The following is a 15,439-nucleotide window of genomic DNA, read 5'->3' on the forward strand; positions in this document are numbered from 1 at the left end:
CCCTCGATACCAAGGGACTGCCTGAAAGAGAGAAGAGAAATTTAACATGTAGCTTCTCCTCCACAACCCCTTAATAGGGTGGAGTAACAAAGTTATCAGTAGAAGCTTTGTTGAACTCATCTGTATTTGCATTAAGTATAATATTAACAGGAAACTTAAGTATTTTACAAAAGGTTAGCTTTTCACTCTTTGAAGTGAATTAACTAGTATTTCCTTGGCTTTCGACTGGAGCCTTTTGTAGTTACCAGAATCTAAACTGCTTCCTGATTTTTTGGAAACATTCTATTAAGGATGCAAGTAGCACCATTTGGCAGGATTTGCCAGATTTTTGTGTAGAGTCAGAGAACAGTGCAGAATCAGGCCCTATCACACATGCCAAGGTGTTATTCTGCCTATAGTCCCATTGAACTACATCTGGACCATTGCCTTCCATACTCCTGTCTGTGTACTTCTTAAATGTTTAAATTGAAACAGCATCCACCACTTCTGCTGGCAGCTCATTAAACATTCACACCACTCTCTAAGTACCGAAGTTTCCCCTCGGGTTACTCTTAAATATTTTACATTACACCCTTAGCCTATGAGCTAATTCTAGCCTCACCCAACCTCTGTGGAAAAGCCTGTTTGCATTTACCCTATCTATATCCGTCATAATTTTGTATACGTATATTAAGTCTCCCTTGTTCTCTTGCACTTTGGGGGGGGGGGGGGGGAGAGTAAAATATTTTTCCTATTTAAACTTTCACTGTAACTCAGCCCCTCAAATCCCAACACAATCCTTGTAAATTTTTTCTGTACTCTTTCAATTTTATTGTTGTCTGTCTCGTCTGTCTGACGAACTGCAGATAACACTCGCCATTTGGCATCACTAGCACCTTATGCAACATCAACTACACATCCCAATTCCTATAATCAATACAATACTTTATGCAAGCTGAATGCCAATAGATCTCTATACAGCCCTATCTACCCATTATGGATTTGTGTTTCCAGATACCTCTGTTTTACCACACTCCTCAATGCTCTACTGTTCACTAGGTAAGTCCTACCCTGGTTTGTTCTCCTTTGTGCATCATCTCATACTTGAAATTCCATCAGCCTATTTTCCCAGGTGGTCCAGATCTTGCTTCAAGCTTTGATAGCCTTCTGGTGTCATCCGCAAATTTGCCAATCCAGTTTACCACATTATCATCTGGGTTGCTGAAATAGATGACAAATAACAATGGACCCAGCACCAACTCATTGCAGCATACCAGCCTCCAGTCAGAGAAGCAAACAATCTACTACTACTCTCTGTATTACCTTTAGAAATTGAATCCAATTTATGATCTTGTCCTGAATGCCAAGTGACTGAACTTTCTTGATCAATCTTCCATGCAGGACTCTGTCAACGACCTTGCTAAAGTCTATGTAGACAACATCTGCTGCCTTTCCTTCATCAACTTTCCTGGCAACCTCCTTGAAAAACTCTGAAATTGATTAGACACAACCTACCGTGCACAGAACCACACTGACTATTCCTAATCAGGTCCTGTCCATCCAAATATTTTTATATCCTGTCCCTTAGAAGTCATTGCAAATTGATCAGTCCTGAAAATGAAAGCTAGAACTGTCACAAAAAATATAACAGCAAAAACTTTCAAATTTCTTTGTAGCTACTATTATAACTGATGCTTTGGTTTTCTTCAATCAACAGCAACCTTTTCCAGAATTTCTAATTTGGAACTCTGTTAATTTTGTTGCAATGTGATAACATTAGTGGTATTGACAGTTATACAGCACAGAAACATTCCCTTTCATCTGACTGGTCTACGCTGACTAAGATGCCTACCTATGCTGGTCCTATTTTCCTGCATTTGACCACATAGACCCATTTCTTTGCTATCTGTGTGCCTATCTAAACGCTTTATAAACACTGTGATTGTACCCACCACCTCTGACAGCTTATTCCATATGCCCACCATCATCTGAGGGGTAAAAATATACATGTTTTATTTTTGCTTGTCACGTTAAGCCTAATCCTCTAGCTTTTAACTCCCCTACTCTTCGAGGAAAGACAGCGACAAGCTATCATATTTATGCCTCTCATAATTTGATAAACATCTGTAAGATGTCTGGTCAAGATGGTAACAAGCTGTGATGTCTGTTGAGGTTGTGGCTCAGACTTTGTGTTTTTTTAGGTTCTTGGGGATGCTTTTGGGTTAGAGTGAGGAGTTAGGGGTCTGGTTAGGGTTTAGGCACAGGAGTGAGAGGGAGTCTGAGGTCAGTCACTAGAAAAGACTGGATGGGAGTCCAGGTCAAAGCAGTCTATGGTTGAAGGTCTGTGGTCCCAGAAGTTGTGCTGTAGGCATTGAGGAGACCAGTGATTCTCGGACTGGAAGTACGTACAGGTGGCAAGTCAAGGGTATGGGTAGCAATCATGAGAACCAATGAACCCTTCTCCTCCCCCCCCCCCCCCCCCGAACCCCCAAGTTTATCAGGGTCAGAAGTCCGTGCAAGTCTGGATATGGATGTTCAAAGATCAGACTGGCAAAGTCTAGAAGAAGGTGAATGTTGAAATCCGAAGGTTGAAGACCGAATGTAGAGGACTGAAGGAGTTATGACGATCCGGGTTACTGAAGTCAGAGGTCTGTGTGAGTCCAGAGGTCAAACCTGTGATTCAACCTGTCCTGGGGTGAAGTCTGAAGTTGGAGACCCAATGCCTTTGAGTCTGAGAATCCAGGTACATGGACTGGAGATGGCCTGTCTAGGTGGGTGGATGGGAGGGATGGGAAAGCTGCTTGCTTTTCTGGTTTTGTTGTTTTTGTTGCTGCTTGTGTACACTTGTGGACACTTGCAAGGTACCCCCAGCACATAATTGGGTGTGCTGGTTGCTAATGCAAACTACACACTTCACTGTATATTTCAAAGTGCATGTGAAAAATAGACCAGTATTTCAGTCTTCTGTGGTCTAGTGAGAAACAATCCTAGTCTATTCAAACTCTTGTAACTACAGCTCTCCATTCCAGGTAACATTCTGGTGAATCTCTTCTGCATTCTTTCAAGGGCTACCACATCCTTTTTATAGTATGGTGACCAGAATAGACGCGGTAGTTCAAGTGTGTACTGTACAGCTGCACCATAATGTCCCAATATTAATTTCCCTCCCTGTGAAGACAAACAAGTACCTAAGACACTGTCTCACCATTTTCAGGAGGTTATGAACTTGCCTCACAAGGTCTTGAGTTCACCAACACTTCTAAGGTCCCCGTCATTTAATGTACAATTCTGGCCAGTGTTGGATCACACATAGTTGACTGGATTAAGCTCCAGCTGCCACTGCTCTACACAACTCCCCAGTTGATCTGTGTCTCTGTGTATCCACAGGCAACCATCCTCACTATCTTCAATTCTACCCATCTGCATGTGGTCAGCAAACTTGCTTATCAGACCATGGACATTCTTAACCAAATTGCATGACAAATAACAAATGTCCTGGCATTGATCCTTTTGATACATTGGTTACAGATTTACAGTCAGATAAACAATTCTCTGTGATGTAATATTTTAAATCGGTAATGCAAGAGTTCTAATTGAAATTGTTTGTTTTTGTTAAATGAGCCACAAAAACAATTTTGACAAGGAAATGACTTTAACTGAATACTTTTCATTTGTCATCAGCAAAGTAAGGGATGTCAAAATCTTCTGATCTGTTCCTGCAACAATTGTGAGCTGTCAGCCAATCAGCCAGCTGTCATTTCAACAATTAAGAATATTTTGTTTGGATAAATGTATAGAAGCCTAGTAATTATTCCATTGAGCAGATTTGCATTTGAAACCTTTGAAATGCTTATGAGAAAAGTAATATAGATTCTGCTAACAAGATCATTGGAAACATATGAAAGAATTGATGTCTGCAGGAAAATGTAACCTAATTATTTACCCAATTATGGTATTGTTACTAGTTAAAGATCAGTCATTTTAATGCAACTAAAATTGTCACTTTTTTGAGAAGTTTGTACCTTATCAGAAGGCCTTCAATTTTATTTGTAATTTATGGTGAAAAGAAATCTGCAGAAAGTACAACATTGTAATTAACTGATCATTGGATTAGAATAATATTGCTGTTCTCTTTATTTGTGGATAAAGTTTCAAAGGATATTGTTCTCTGAAGTAAGCATGTATCTGCTGTTTATTTTACCAAATGACAGCAGTAAAAATTTGATAGGAATAGAATTATGCTGATAATCTAAAGAAAGCCCTTTGATATAGATGTATATTACCTAGTATTAACTTAGATTTCTGATCAAATGGAAAATAAACGTAATCATAGCATTCTTACCGAGGAGACCCTAATAATTTTATGGTTGCTCCTTATTGAGCCCCGTTGCCCCTGTGCTCTCCTGTCAGTCATGCAAATTATTTCTTTTGACAAATGCCTCTCTGAGTACGTTTTCAAAGCCTGATTGACTCTCTTCCATCAGTAATTTGAAGATCATACCCATATGTCAGAAAGTCCTATTTTTGTGAAAATCACCTCCCAGCCCCATGGAGAGAACTACTTTGGCTGTCTTGCATCCATTCTAGTAAATCACTGGTGCAGCATCTGGGATCTTTTTGTTCATTCATATTCACTTATATTCAAGTGATGATGAAAATTTAATTAGAAAAAAATGAATGTTGGAGCAAAGTCCTTTGTTCAATGTTTGCTGTACATAGGTAAGTCACTACACATAATTTCCTTTGGGATCAGTAAAGTATCTCTCTATCTTACTAGTTCTCATCTATTTGACTTCCTTTAAGGAACAACTACGGTTTATTTTGGTAGTTGTTAATAACATCTCCTTGCTGACAATTAACACAGGTACACTTCCAAGATGTATTGCTCACTGCTGTACTCTCCACTATCATGACTGTGCGGGCACACCTCAAACACCATCTATAAAAGTGCTTATGACACCAGAGTTGTTGGTAGGATCTCAGATGCTGATAAGGACGTGTACAAGAGTGAGATCGATCCCTAGGTTGAGTGGTGTTGCAACAACAACCTTGAATTTTATGTCAGTGAGATTTAAAGAGTTGATTGTGACTTCAGGAAGGGTAAGTCAGGGGAATGTACATCAGTCCTCATCTAGAGATCAGCAGTGGAAAGGAGGAATAAATTCATGTTCCTGGGCATCAACATCTCAGAGGATCCATCTTGGGTCCATCATATTGATACAATCATGAAGAAGGCATGCCAGCAGTTATACTTCATTAGGAGTTTAGGAAGATTTGGTATATCACCATAGGCTTTAGCAATTTTTACAGTGGTACCATTGAGAGCATTTTGACTGGTTGCATTGCCACCTGGTAAAGAGACTTGAATGCACAAGATCATAGAATCAGTCAGCTCCATCTGGGTACAATCCTCCACCAATGGGAACTCTGCAAGGGGTGCCTCGAGAAAGTGGCATCCATCATTAAGGACCTTCGCCATCTGGGACATGCACTCTTCTCGTCACTGTCATCGGGAAGGAGATGCAGGAGTCTGAAGATGAACACTCACTGTTTTAGGGACAGCTTCTTCCCCCCCACCATCACATTGCTGAATGGTCTGTGAACTCATGAATACTATCTCGCTATATTTCTCTTTTGTACTATGTATTTATTTTGTCTTGCACTACTGCCACAAAACAACATATTTCATGACATATGTCAGTGATAATAAACCTGATTCTGATTTTGATTCTGAAGTGCATTAAAGATTACCCTAGAGCACTCTGCTGGCATTTTCACAAACAAAAGGGGTTCAAACTATTTTTGACTCAAAAACTAGCCCTCATTGTAGATATCACTGGAAAATGCCATACCAATCCTTCTAATTAAAAAGAACAATTTGGAAGGAGCTATGCAATGGGTTATCAATAACTAGCCACCATTGCCACAATGATTGGAATCAATCAGTTTAGGCAGTGAAATCAACTGCAACATTAAGACATATTTAAAGTTGAGCATTAGTGTCTGTATATTTGTTTTTAAAATGATGGCTTACAAAGTAATCACACAAAAGTTCTCGCAGTTACACTTTCTCGTCTGTTCACTATAGCTGACACAAAAACTGAATTTAAGTGAAGTTGCTTAAGTGCAACATTGTTGTATAAACAATAGAAACCTGAATTTAAAAGCGTGAATTCTGAAAATGCCTTAACAGATCAGGCAGTGTTTGTGGAGAAGGAAGTAGTTAATGTTTCAGATCAATTCAAAATTTTCATAAAATTATTTTCTATCTACAGATGCTGCTTGACTTGCTGAGCTTTGCTGAAAAATTCTGTCTTTTTTACACATCTATGCAATGATTTGTTATAGTTTTAAATATACCACACTAGTTTCCAGCCCCCTTAACTGAGAGGCAGTGTGATTTTTTAAAATATTTTCATACTTTTTCATCATTTCAAAGGAGAGACTATTTGACCCATTGAGTTTGTGCTGGCCTTAAGAGCAGTTCATTGTACATTTCTGTAAATTGTGTTCATAGGCAGACCTCTGCAGAGGCATCTAATATCTCTTAACACAAGAAAGCTGCTATCCACATTTTGAAAGATACTGTCTTATGAATGAACTGAGCTCTAAAACTCAATCTGTATGTGTTTCATGGTAGCAGAGTAGTTAGCACAATACTTTACTATACTAGAGACCTGGGTTCAATTCCCACCACTGTTTGTAATGAGTTTATATGTTCTCCCTGTGACCACATGGGTTTCCTCCAGGTGCTCTGGTTTCCTCCCACAGTCCAAAGACATACTGGTTGGTAGGTTAATTATCACGTGATTAGGTCAGTGTTAAATCAGGTTTTGGTGGCTAGCATGGTTTGAGTAGCCGGGTTGGCATATTCTGCGCTATATCTCAATAAATATAATTTTTCCCTAATCTGATTGTGATACTGTGATTTTCTTTTCTGATAGACTCATTTTCAGCAATATTGATTAAACTTTTTGTTGAGTTAATTCTTTTAATATTTTGCAATAGGTTAAAACATTCTTTGGAAAAAAAACATCTTTTTTAAAATACTGATTGTTCTGGTTGATGTTACACTAGATAATATGCAAATTAATTTTAAGTTTAGGAGGGAGTAATTTCAAAGGAGCTATCAAATTGAGTTAGTTTGTGCTGGATAGAGCAATTTTTAATCTAATTTCAATACTGAAATCTTTTAAAAGATGTGGTGAGTGAAATTTTTAGATAGATTGAAGAGCTGTGCTGTGACATTTGGAACTTTGATTAGTGTTTCTGGATATATTTATTGATTACTTAGCTGTTCAAATAAAAGTATTTAAAAAATAATAGGTCATTTTATCTCAAGATTACCTTCCCCAGGCTTTCACTGCACGATGAATTTTGCTCTTTCACATGGTAGGAAATGGCAAATATGGATGCTGAAATGAGCTCTATAACTGGAACCATCTTGTTTTTTTGGCTGAAATGTGGCTCTGAGGTTATAAGTGTGATATAGCATAACTGATTAAAAGCAGTACTGCATGGTTTCAGGCTGCACTGCTACAATCTTTTATTGCCATTTGTGCTGTTTAGTATTTCAACTTTAGTAAAATTTTACCACGTAATTTTCGTTTTGCATTTCACTTCTGTGACACTAATTCAAAAAGAGTATGATTTAATTTAGCATGGTGATATACAAACTGAAAATGGCGTACAACAGATGTGATACACACAATCATCTCCACAGCCTCCAAACATACTTTAGTTCATCGTATTTAGAAACAGTCATTTGAAAAGTGGATTCATACTAGAGCTTATTATATAGTTAAGAGATGTTTCTAATGTATCAATCAAAGCTGTGCTGAAAGGTGACTTCAACACCGCACAGTAGATAAATATTTGTAAATGTTTAATTATGAATAAACCACTTTGCCAGTTAGCTTTCAAAACTGCAGAAGTTGCTGTATTCTACTACCAAAACCTACGTAATGTCCATTTTTTCCCTAAATTCGATAAACATTTGGTATTATTACTTAGTTATATCAACAGCAACATATTTATTTTGACAGCTTTTTAATGAAAATATTTTCAATTTTTTCTTTTATTCCTTCTGTGTAGTAATTTTTGCAAATAAAGTTGCAAGCCTAGAAGTTGGTGGGTAACAATGCTTTTCTGAAACATTCTTTTTCATGTCAACAAAGACATAAAGTTGTGTATTGAAATAAAAGGAACTGCACAATAATAATGGCTGATTTGGAAATGTGTTATCCAGTTTAAATTAGTCAGTGTCTTGGAGGCTAAGATGATGAGGGGTTACTCTACACTGTTTAATTAATTGAAAAATGCTTATATTGCAGTAAGTTGTTATTAAAAACTAGAATCAGTGTTGCCAGTACGCAACCGTAATTGGTACACCGGGGAATTAAATATTTAGCATTAGTAATGTAGCAGTACTAAGACACAAATTTCTTTTTCAGTAATGAAAGGGATTTACTGTAAGTGCAAATGGCTGCAATGACAGCTGTGACAAGGGAAACAGACTGGACTATTTCAATAAGACTTTTCATTTGATGGCAAGCTTTACCACACTATTTGCTGGTAAAAGATCTGCATGTTCAATTCCCAAATGTAATGCATCACCAAAAGTACTGAGATTTCTAATTGCAAGTAGGATGAACAGTTGGCCAAATGTCTTGCCTTAAGTGGCCGAAACATGAAGTTCTCGCCAAGTAACATGACATCGGTTCATGCTGTTGTCAGTAAAAACATAGATGTCAAAAAGATCTTGTTTGTTTTAAGTTTAATTACATTTTGAGCATAAGTGGTTCTTCTGATACAACATGAAAAGTCGGATATTGGGCTCTAATGAGCTGCAATAGTGGATGGCTGAAGACCCTGAGGGATTCATTCACTAACTCTACTGCAGTATTTCGTTTGGACTCTGTCTCTTAGACATTGTTTAAACACAATTACAGAACTATCTGAGTTTTCTGTATTGCTTTCAACCAAGCTGAATTAGGTTGTTTTATCTAAAGATATCACTGTAAATGTTTGTTCAAACAAAATAACTTTCCAGGAATATCTCACAGCAGCTTCTGTCTTGCTCATTGATATAAAAATTATTAAAAGATATAAAAATCTCTAGGTTGTTAACATTTGAGTGAATTTCTTAAAACATACAGATGTTTTTACTCAATCATTTTAATTTACAGCATTCTTCTAACTTTCTGAACAAGATAAATTTTGAAGTATTTCCTGTAATGCAAAATTAATCTTAAACTACAATTTATTATTGAATTCATTTCAGATACGTTGCAGTGAAATATGGTGATCATATGAATCCGTAACTAATTTGTATCTAAACATGAGAAAATCTACAGATGCTGGAAATCCAAACAACACACACAAGATGCTGGAGAAACTCAGCAACCAGGCACCATCTATGGAAAAGAGTAAACAGTCGATGTTTTGTTCTGAAACCCTTCATGAGGGCTGCAAGATAAAATGTATTTCATTCTTGTGATCATTTCTATTGTGTGAAAACAGGCAGAACAAAGTGAAAGATTTTGTAAATATATTTACAACAATTCTCATCATTGATACTTTGTAATCCACAATCATATGAAAATTGATGGTTTATGATATTGTATGTTGTTTTATAATCTCAATGGATAGGACAAGTTGGGTTTTAATTTTCCTTGAGTATAGAAGGTTGAGGGGTGACCTTGTATAAAATCATCAGCGTTATTGATAGGGTACATGTTACAGTCATTTTCCCAAGCTAGGGGAATCTAAAGCTAAAGTACATAGATTTAAGATGAGAGCGGGAAGATTTCAGGGGTATCCAAGTATGAGTATCTGGAACAAGCTGCCACAGAGGAAGCTGCAGAGAAATTAAACAATATTTAAAAGATAATGTGGATGGGTACATGGAAAGAAAATGTAGAGTATAAGCAAGATGCATACAAATAAGACTATCTCAGGTAGGCAACTTAGTGAGGATGCTCAAATTAAGCCAAAGGGCCCACTTCTATGCGGTGTAACTTTATCTTTTTATTCTACCATGATATAAAGAAACATTACGATGAGAAGTAATTGGACTCCTGTGTAGAAATGTTTAAACTTTCAGTAATATTTACATAACAATCTAGTAATTATTGTTTGGTTAAAAGTGAAATTCTTTGAACATATCTTGGGAGAAAAACACAATGATACTGATTTTTTTTATACATAAAGGAAGCACTGTGAACATGAAAATCTCCCAAGGAATTTTGATGTTTATAATGACTTATTTAATTTGTAAAATGCATAAATAGTGATCATTGTTTATTGAAGTTATAATGTAATGTGCTGTGTGTTGACTTGGTGGCATATGTTTCCTTAAATTAGCTAAGCTACTTTTTACCTACACATTTTGTGTGTGTTACCCATGCTACTTGTTTTGTTGTTATCAGTCATCAACCCATCAACTGGTCCATTCATAACGACTTCTGGCAGCTCATCAGGGGAATTCAGAACCATTGAATACAGTTCTATCAGCCTTCACACCTCATTGTAGGAAACTGTTTACTATATCAACTTTTTCAGTAAATTGAAAGGATAGATGCAGCAAAATGAAACCGTATAACCTTGTAACAGTCTGTTGAGATTGGAAGTTTGTGTTGACTGATAAATCACAGGCTCTTTTATTTACTTGGTCACTAAGTTGCATGGAGATGCCTATCTTTGAAGTCCACCATACAATAGATAATTAGACAACACTTCACTTGTCAGTTCTTTTTGAAGGAGATTCCTGATAATTAGGGTGTGTGGATCATTTTTGACAGCACACTAACCTTTCACTCTTTTTATGCTAACTTCTTCCAAAGCATTGTCATGTTTAGTTCGCTAGATTTCTACAACCTTTGCATTGAATTAAAACACAGTTGCCCTTTGATACTCTGTCAACAGTAAATTAAATTATTTGCACACATGTAAGGTCATATAATTTGGCAGTACTGTATTTAATAAACAATTGGTCCTTGTAAGAAATTATAATTTCATTGGTATAGTAGTTAAGTTGTATCCCTGCAGAAAGTGCATTTATTTAATTTTTATTTTCTTATTTTTCTTTTTCAAATGTTAAATCACAGTTAATCACCAATGAATAGGTTGTATCAATAAATAGCGTGAAGAAAGATGCAACATTATTGTTTGCACCAATGGATAATGCCAGGAGTGCAAATTTTGGTTCAGAATTAGAAAGGAGAATAACAGTTATTGTCAAAGTACGTGTCAAGTTGGATTTCTTTCCCTTCTTTGGATATGTGCAGCTTCCCCACTTGAAAGAGATTGAATGTGTCTACTCGAAGGTTTTTTAACTGGATTCCACTCAATGACGAAATGACTTTTCCTTTTTTCCTCCTCTTATTTTTCTCAAGTTCCATTAGTTCCATTAACCATTAGCCATTAGTCATTAGGTGAAAAAACTGGCTGCCTCTCCAGACTTTGTAGACGGATTTGACCTGTACAGTGTCTGCTTGCTAATAGACTGTTATGTTTTCAAACCGGATGAACCCTCCTGAAGTTCCCGAGCTCTTCTTAAACCTTGTGCCATTTCCCAGAAGTGCCTGCATGCGACAATCCCCACGACGAAGCTAGTGCTAACGCAGATGCAGTGACAGCAGTGCTCTTTTCCATGAAACAGTCTCTGAAGTTACTTAAAGTTCAGCATCTTACCGCAAATTCCAACGCTGCTCCCGGACTGCTGCTATGACACTGTGGGGTCCCCCCCAATGTTCCAGGCAAAAGCAGCACTCAGGCAGTGGGTTCCATCGGTCTATCATTGGATTCTTGCTATTACTTTTAAATTTTATTTTCTTTTGTCTCTAGGTCCCAATACTTTCTAGAAACTCTAGTTTGACTTGACAATACTTGCTCTCAAACTTTGCTTGGCTCAGATCAGTTATGTGGTACAGAGATGGTTCCCTGGCCAAAGTGTGTCAGCAGTATGCAAATAGTGCCACTTTGAAAGTTGTTTATTAAGGATACACTGTGACATTATTGAGATAGGGTACAGGTGATCTGCCCAGAATCCTGGGTTCGTGAAATTCTGATAGACTTGATTTCTAAAGAAGCACAACTGCCATCTTAGAACAAAAGGAAGCATTGAATGGAAGCCAGTCCCTCCATCACTTATTGTTGGCTCTTGTCAAATGTTGGGGAATATTTCCCTCAACTAGTTTTTGGGATTTGAGAGCAGGGGGAAAGCAGATTGCAAGGAGTGGTACAGACTAATGTTCAAGTATATGGAAAATATTGTGAGTTTGGGTATTCTTTGTAGATTATAGGAAACTTCCACTGGGCACAGAACATCAAATGGGGCATCCATCCAATGCACTATTAGCATTGAAATGAAACCTGCAATCATTTTTTTTAAACAGTTGCTAAATCTCTATTTAAACAAAGTAATTAAATGACCTGCATATAGTCTATGGCCACAAAGCAGCCAATTAATCCTTGAAAAATACAGTTTCAGCACCCGTTTAGATTTCTAGCTCTTCACTTTCACCCTTGAAATTAAAATGTAGAGAAAACATATGCATATGTTTGTGTGCGGAAGAGGGTGGTGGAACAGATTTTGTCTATTAATCAAACTATTCTAATATCTATTACAGATCCTTATTTTCTCTTATATTGAAAATTGTTTATATGTTTTAAGTGTGCTGTAGCAGAGTAGAAGCCTCACATGACTAGTTGTAGCTCCTTGGGTCTTAAAGGTTAGGTGCCATTTCATATCATTTTTCAAGACTTTGGTTTCTCTTTGAGACTGAACAGGATATTTTCTTGATATTTCTAGCATGGGAGAAGTGAGTTTCAGAAGCACTAAGCTGATTCCCCTCAGCTTCTTCCTCTCTGTGCTCCAGCCATCTCGAGTGCTTGGAAATTCAGATCAAACATCCTGCTGAAGGTGTTTGCAGTCTCTGTGGTCTTCCTGACTCATTTATCTTCAACAAATTTCCTGTCTTTAACTGACATTGTGCACATTCCCAAAGAAAATAAATTATAAATTATTTTTGAAATCAAATCCTCAAGATACACATTTTCTTGATAAATACAATGTGTATTTCCTTTAATAATTCTGTTACATTTGTTAGAAGCAAGCTTCCTTTACAAATTGAGCTTGATTTTCTTAATGAATCTGTCACCTATTGTGGCATCTTGAAGATTTTGTCTATTCACAGATGTCAGCACTGATTGGGAAATTAAAAGCAGGTGAACTTTTCAATTTTGCTGTAAAATATTATAAATGGCATGACGACAGTCACTAAATACCTTCACACAGCTGAGTGAAACACAAGTCTAAAAAGGTATTAGTTCTCATTTTTTGATGAACCGTGATGTTTTACAGATATTGTCCTTTTGCTTCTGCTGTGTGCATTTTTAGCTTGAACCCCTTGTAAGAACAGAGGCATGAGACTGCAAATGCTGAAATGTGGACCATTAATGTTCTGGAGGAACTCAGCAGGCTAATCAGTATCTGTGAGAGAAAGGGAATTGTCAGTGTTTTGGGAAAAACTTTGCAATGTGAGTGAGAGTGGAGAGGTGAGAGAGCATCTATGAAGATAAGAAGGGTAGTGGTGAGATGTGCACTCGTGCACATACATTATATTTGTAAAATATTTTTTGAAATCAAATCAAATGGGAGTATCTCTTCACTTGTCTTTTCTTCTGTGCTGGCTTTCTTGCCTGATGTCCGTGATTCTGCTCAAAACCCTGCAAAACCTTCCACAGATGCTGCTCGACCAACTGAGTTCCTCTGGTGAAATGTTGGCCCATGCAAGAATGTGTGCTTGCTTGCATTGTGAATTGTATTGGTTTCTCTGATAGCATATGTCAAGTGTTCTTAAGAAAAGGTGCACCTATTGAAATAAACAAGAACTGATATTGTGACAAACACAAGGAAATCTGCAGATACTGGGATTTCAAGCAACACACACAAAATGCTGGTGAAACGCAGCAAGCCAGGCAGCATCTATAGGAAGAGGTACAGTCGATGTTTTGGGCCAAGACCCTTCATCAGGACTAACTGAAAGAAGAGAGAGCAAGAGATTTGGGAGGGGGAGGGGGAGATCTGAAATGATAGGAGAAGACAGGAGGGGGAGGGATGAAGCTAAGAGCTGGAAAGTTGATTGGCAAAAGGGATACGGAGCTGGAGAAGGGATACAAAGGATCATGGGATGGGAGGCCTAGGGAGAAAGAAAGTGGGAGGTGAGCACCAAAGAAAGATGAATAGGCATGGAATGATTGTGAGAGGGAGGGGGAGGGAGAGAGAGAGAAAAAGAGAAAATAAGGGATGGGGTAAGAAGGGGAGGAGGGGCATTAATGGAAGTTAGAAAAATCAATGTTCATGCCATCAGGTTGGAGGCTACCCAGATGGAATTTCAGTGTTGTTCCTTGAACCTGAGTGTGGCTTCATCTTGACAGTAGAGGAGCCCATGGATAGACATATCAGAATGGGAATGGGATGTGGAATTAAAATGTGTGGCCACTGGGAGATCCTGCTTTCTATGGCGAACAGAGCGTAGGTGTTAAGCGAAGTAGTCTCCCAGTCTGCATCGGGTCTCACTAATATATAACCAATCAATTTGAAGAGACCGAGCTTCGCAGGTCAGGGGAGAAGCGGCGGGCGCAGTAGCTCATCATTGCGCAAGGACGCTGAGAAAGCTCTGAAATAAAATTTCTGAGAAGCGGTCATCGGAGTACTGTAAGTCAGAGTAGTAGGGCTTTGGCTCATCAGAGCTTCAGCGGGGACGGGCCTATATAGAAGGCCGCACCAAGAGCATTGGATGCAGAATATCACACCAGCTGACTCACAGGTGAAGTGTCGCCTCACCTGGAAGGACTGTCTGGGGCCCTGAATGATAGTGAGGGAGGAAATGTAAGGGCAGATGTAGTACTTGTTCTGCTTACAAAAATAAGTGCCGGGAGCGAGATCAGTGGGAAGGGGTGGGTGGGACGAATGGATAAGGGAGTTGAGGAGGGAGCGATCCCTGCGGGAAGCAGTAAAGGGGGGGAGGGAAAAATATGCTTGGTGGTGGGATCGTGACTCAAGCTCTTATTGTGAATGTCATCACCAAATCTCACAATTGCTATGAGATCCTCAGCTAATGTATTGAAATTCTGCCACATGCATAGAGGTGCTATGCCGGGTTTACCAGATTCCTTTTGAAGAGGTTTAAAGCCACAGGATGAGATCAGTAGGCTTTAAGAAGTACTCCTAACCTGTCTCCTCTTTCACCCCCCCCCCCACCCACTTCTAAATTATTCGTTCCACAGGTGAGTTGTTCCAGTGTTGTCAGATTCCTGAATGCACCTTTGGTGTATAAGATCAAGTTCAAATTTAATTGTCATTCAACCAAACACATGTAATAGCTAACTGAAACAGTGTTCCTTCAGTTCCAAGGTGCAAAGCACAGTGTGTATAATCACACACAGCCCATGA

Source organism: Hypanus sabinus, chromosome 17 (genome assembly GCF_030144855.1).
Source record: "Hypanus sabinus isolate sHypSab1 chromosome 17, sHypSab1.hap1, whole genome shotgun sequence".
NCBI lineage: Eukaryota > Metazoa > Chordata > Chondrichthyes > Myliobatiformes > Dasyatidae > Hypanus > Hypanus sabinus.